The 6,016-nt window shown below is 41.6% G+C and overlaps 1 protein-coding gene across 2 annotated transcripts in view; it reads right to left on the bottom strand.

The window, feature by feature from the left end:
* PCSK5 (proprotein convertase subtilisin/kexin type 5) overlaps positions 1-6,016 on the bottom strand; it is a 271,155-nt gene that overhangs the window by 114,781 nt on the left and 150,358 nt on the right. The gene's annotated exons all lie outside the window — the stretch shown is intronic.

The following is a 6,016-nucleotide window of genomic DNA, read 5'->3' as shown; positions in this document are numbered from 1 at the left end:
ACATCAGCCTTTCCCTCATCCTTTGTCACTATGTTTCCCTCTGCATCCAATAAAGGATGGAGGTTCTCCTTAGCCCTCCTTTTGTTGCTAATGTATTTATAGAAACATTTTTTTATTGTCTTTTATGGCAGTAGCCAGATTAAGTTCTAGCTGGGCTTTGGCCCTTCTATTTTTCTCTCCGCGTAACCTCACAACATCCTTGTAGTCCTCCTGAGTTCCCTGCCCCTTCTCCCAGAGGTCATAAACTCTTTTTTTTCCTGCGTTCCAGCCAAAGTTCTCTGTTCAGCCAGGCCGGTCTTCTCCCCCACCAGCCGGGGAGAGAAGCCACTCATCTTTTGGCACGTGGGGACGGCCTGCTCCTGCGCCTTTAAGATTCCGTTCCTGAAAAATGTCCAGCCTTACTGCACTCTTGCCCTTCAGGAATGCCTCCCAAGGGACTCTGTCAACCAGTCTCCTAAACAGGCCCTCTGGAAGTCCAAGGTAGCAGTTCTGCTGGCCCCCTTCCTTACTTCTCCAAGAATTGAAAACTGTCATTTCTTGATCGCTGTGCCCAAGACGGCCTCCAACCATCACATCACCCACAAGTCCTTCTCTGTTCGCAGACAGCAGGTCCAGCAGGGCACCTTCCCTAGTTGGCTCACTCACCAGCCGTGTCAGGAAGTTATCTATCTTCCACACACTCCAGGAACCTCCTAGGCTGTTGCCTCTTTGCTGCATTGTATTTCCAGCAGACATCTGGTAAGTTGAAGCCCCCCACAAGAACAAGGGCTAGCGATTGTGAGACTTCTCCCAGCTGCTTATAGAGTATTTCATCTGCCTCGTCATCCTGGTTGGGTTGTCTATAACAGACTCCCACCATGGTATCTGGCTTGTTAGCCTTTCCCCTGATTCTTACCCAAAAACACTCGACCATTTCATCACCACCATCAAGCTCTAGACAGTCAAAACACTCCCTAACATTCAGGGCTGCCCCACCATCTCTCCTTCCTTGCCTATCCCTTCTAAAGAGTTTATAGCCATCCATTGCAGCATTCCAGTTGTGTGAGTCATCCCACCATGTTTCCGTGATTGCAACTATATCATAGTTTTCCTGCTGCACCATGGCTTCCAGCTCCTCCTGTTTGTTGCCCATGCTGCGTGCATTGGTGTAGATGCACTTCAGTTGGGCTATTGATCCCGCCACCTTTTTGGGGGAAGAAGCCCTAATTCCTATGACACTGTTCTCAGGCACTTCCGTGGTTTCTAGCACATCAACAACCCTTGCATCTTTGCTGCTGCATGGATCTCCATCCCCTACCTCCACTGAGATGGCTAGGGTGCTGTGTGCATTAGTACAGGGACATTTCAAATGTGCTATAGTGTACTCAGCACATTGTGAAGCAGACCGGAGGACCTCGCTAGCACACGGTCCCTCAAACACTGGCATGCCGCCCCCAGGCTTATCTCTGTCGAGCCTTGTTTTATCCCTTTTCCCCTTCAAATCGAGTTTAAAGCTCTTTCAATGAGCCCTGCTAACTCCTGCACAAATATCCTTTTCCCCCTTTGAGACAGGTGTACCCCATCTGGCGCTAGCAGGCCTGGTGTCATGTAGAATGATCAATGATCAAAAACCCCAAAATTCTGCTGGTGACACCAGTCTAGGTATCGATATGCTGGGTCTTCCCGTTTCTTCCCTCATCATTGCCTGCAACTGGAAGGATAGAGGAGAACACTGCTTGTGCTCCTGATCCCTTAACCAGTCGTTCCAAGGCCCTGAAGTCTCTTTTGATTGCCCTTGGACTTCTTATTGCAACTTCATCACTGTCTGCGTGAAAAACCTTACTTAGTAAGGTTCTGGTTCGTGTGGCTCACATTTGGAAATGGTATGTTATATGCTTGTTTCTTAACAAATTTAATTCCCACAACATTAAAATTGTGTAGCTTAATGCCTGGTAAATAGGACTGTCTATGTCAGATTCTTCTGATGATGTTATCATTACAACAGTGGTTTAGAGAGCGACACTACTAAGCTGGAGCCTTTTTCAAGCACTAATGCATTTGGAATACAAAATCTGGCTTAAGGGGATTCCCTGCGTGGTGTAGAGCTGCAGAAATAGCTCTGTTTCATGGCTTGCCAATGAAGCCATGGGCCTGCTGAGAAGAGCAGGTGGCCAGAGGACATGGCACTAGGGGTATTCCTGGTGAGGAAATACTGCCTCGAGCCAACACAGCCCTGGGAGATGGAGAGAAACAAGTCACATGTGAAATAGCTTGCATTTGCCCATGTTCGTCAACAAGTTGAACAAGAAACTTACCAACAGCTTTTTAAGTTGTCTGCCTGAGAATATCAGTTTAATCTTTCAAGCACAAAAAATCATTAGTCTAGCTTGCATAGGATATAGTCATCCTCGCTCCTACAAAGACCAATGCAACTTCATGTGTTTGGTGTCAGATTGCCAACTACCCAAAACCGGGATATCAAACAGCCAAACTCAAAGCCCATCTTTCACTTGCTCCATGCACCATGTGTATGGGTGTTATGGGTGGGTAGGAGTTGATGTTAGCTGCTAACGGTTTGTGAAAATACCAGCTAGCATCTGTAAGACTGGAAGGTCTTTTGATAGAGGAACAGCTTTGATTGGTTGACATACCCATTCACAAGTGCTTGCTATTTTTCAAAAGTCTTATGCCAGCTTCTAACAATGATTTAAAAATATGATTTTAAAATATGCAGCAGGGTGTTTATGAATAGTTTATTTGTCTTCTCTGAGATGTACACAAAGTTGTGAAGATTTTCTTGCTGGTCTCTCAAATTGTGCCTGGTTACTGGTCATCTTATAGCAATTTAATCTGGCCAATCTAGATCTCCTATGTAGGAGCATAGATAGGCTCATCTCTTTCTCACTCCCAGACTGGTAATGCTCTGCTCACAACAAGAATAATCCCCAGTTTTATTAAATACTGTAATTAAGCAATTATATTACAAGGCCATAAAACATTGTGACCAATTCTCTCCAGTGCTCACTCTCCAGTGGAAGCAGCAGATACTTTGGCTAACCTAAAGGGGTGCGACATAACTCTGGTAGTCTGCTACTCCCTGGCAAATGAGATAACTCTCAATTTCTGCACGAAGAATACCTCCACTGGGCCTAGGAATGGCCTGAAAATGAAAAAAAGTTTTGATTTCCTTTTATCTTTCAGTAGCATTTTATTTCACTGTACTGAAGTGTTATTGTCTACACTTTGGAGCCAGGAAGAGTGAAGGATGTTCTCTAAAAATCTCCCTGCAAATTAATAGTATTTCTTCACTGCGAATGGTCTGTTTCCCCAGAGACAGTATTTGACAGTATTTGGAGCTTCACTTACAGATAAAGAATTGTTCAGATGATTTGATCATTGTTCTTAAAACTGCAGTTTCATTCTGTATCTTTCAACCTAAAGACAAGTTGGCAATAATGCAGCATTCCCTTTTTATGAATGCAGTTGCATGCTCTGTTGTTGACCAAACAACTGACAGAACAAGGAGCCTTTGCGTACCAATCTGCCGTAGCAAAAACAGACCAACAGTTTTGATATCTTCACAAAAGCAGATGTTCTCTAGTATTTTTTTCCATATAATCAGTTAATTAACTGCTTTAATTATAAAAAAACCCTCTGATTTTGAAGTGAAATTGAGCATAACATATCTCTTTATCTAGAGACAAATTATATGTACAACTGACTAACCAGAGAATATCCCAAAATGAGTATTCAAGTCTTTCTTTTCGAGACTACCAGGTAATAAGTTCCTGAGGAAAGATACATGCTGGCTGACAACAAAACAATAATAAAAAAATTACCAAGAAAAAATTCTTGCCCATTCCTGAATTAATTCTATTGACATGCATTTAACAAATGCTGTTTACTTGCCAGAAAATTAAACAAATAACGGGCACTGCTTTAGCAAATCACTAGCTGGATCAAGTGTTTTTCATGAATTAATCTTTAAGAAAGAAAAAAAAGGAGATCTTGCAAGCAGTAATGACATCTGTGAACTCCTTCTGTGTGTTCTGCAATGGCAAAACAATGCCAGGGACTATAGCGAGGGACAGGGTTGCCATGCAGCCCAGCAAAACAGCCCCCTGAAAAGGCATGCTGACCCACTTTCAACTACCAACTCTTGCTGACCCTTTGTTGAGTGAGAAGTTCTTCCAAGTTTTTGTTGTTTTCACCCTTTCAGTTCTCATTTCTAAAGGAGCAAGCCTGTCTCTCTTTTTCTCCTCGTTTTTTTCTTTCTTCCCCAGTATGCATAGAAGAAAGGCAGATTGTTTCTTGTGACTGTCATTGCTTTAGTTAATTAAAAAAAAAAAAATCTTTCACCCCTTCCTTTGTTAAGAACATGCTGTGGAAGAAATATGGATCTTGCCATCCACAAAATTATGATACAATTCCTTAAGGAACTCAGTCTGATCAGAGTAATTCATCTATGAAAAACCATACTTTAATTGTTACTCTTGGCAACAGTGAAGGATAATAGAGTAATATTATACTAAATATTGCCACGTGCAATAGTAAAAAAACTGTTTCAGTCTTGCCAGCAGCGGTGTGCAAACCCCCTTTCGAATTCAGGTTTGGATGTTGTGATTTAATCTAAATCTTTTGCTTCTCCTTCTTCCAAAACCAACAGAGGTTTAGAGAGAGCTGCATTTTTATTGGAACCACTTGCTAAGCCTAAGTTGCCAAAATAATTTAGTTAAAACTAGTGCTTTTATTTGGGTTAAGGTTGATTCCTGAGCTCCACAGAGGTCGAGGCACTTAGTTTGTCTTCCTCTTTTTTCAATTCCATCATGGAGTCTACAGCAGAGCTCTGCCAGCTCAAGTTGTATTTCCCGAATCCCAGTCCCCCAGTTGAGCTTATCTGTGTTTGTGATTTTGCACAAATGGAGGAGAAACCTTTTTTCAGCCCTTTTCCTCCCTATTTATCTACTACAATACAAAGAAAAATGTGTGGCTCCAAGGATTCAGAATAAGCAGGCTCCAGTAGTGCAACAGTGCAAGTCCTGCTGCCAATGCTGCTACTGCTGGTGTGTTAGTGTGATCTCTCCTTTGATAATGAGTGACAGCTGCTGTGAAATGCCTCACAGGGTGTTTGCCTTTCTCGGGCAACAAGTGGAAAAACTTAAAAATATAGAATTTTGGAAGTGAGTTATGGAAAAAAAATGCTCTACTTTATGCTACTTGAAAAGCATTGTTTGAATTTCAGATAGCTCCATTTTGAATTTCAGTTTGCTCCAACAAAATGATAATCCAGCCACAATCTCCTGCCAAAACTTTTTAAATCCTGGGAAATGTTTCACAATAACAAATACTGTAATGTTATTGCAATTAAGGAAGTATCTATTTCTCACTATGTATGTGTTTTTGCATGTGGGCATGTGCTTGTAAATGGGACAAAACCAGGCTCTTGAACTTTCATGTGATGAGGGGGTTCGAGTCAAATACCCATTTCTAAATTTATCCTCTGTAGTTAGAGCCTGGTTTGGATCCAAAAATGAAAGTTTTTTTTCGTTTGATTTCTATTCCATTGCAGCAGAAATGTCATAGGTCAGAATGATATATTAAAGATGCTCTATGGTAGCAGTGCCTTGATCTGAAATAGACTAAAGCTAGGCTTCAGTTTTAAAGTGAAACCAGGGTAAAGATTTGATGGTTCTTGTATATTACATTATTCTCTTAGGAGATCCTAGCACAAAACAGTTCAAATCTCGTCTTAAAAGAAGTACTGCAGTCTTGGGTGGAATTCTCATGAAAACAGAACCAGAAATAAGCAATTCTGGGTTCTTTTTTTTTAGATGCAATCAAAACTGAAAGCAGTAAGAATTTAGTGAATGGGAATCAGAAGCCAATCTGTGTTGAAATACAATGTTGTATGGATTCAAGGTCCAGTTTCAACCCATCCTGAAAATACGTATCTCATTTAATGGCACAAATCATAGAATCATAAAATCATAGAATAGTTTGGGTTGGAAGGGACCTCTAAAGGTCATCTAGTCCAACC

The sequence above is a fragment of the Aptenodytes forsteri genome, unplaced genomic scaffold (genome assembly GCF_000699145.1).
Source record: "Aptenodytes forsteri isolate BGI_AS27 unplaced genomic scaffold, ASM69914v1 Scaffold151, whole genome shotgun sequence".
Classification (NCBI taxonomy): domain Eukaryota; kingdom Metazoa; phylum Chordata; class Aves; order Sphenisciformes; family Spheniscidae; genus Aptenodytes; species Aptenodytes forsteri.
The sequence above is the reverse complement of the archived record's forward strand: the minus strand, read 5'-3'. Positions and strand labels throughout refer to the sequence as shown.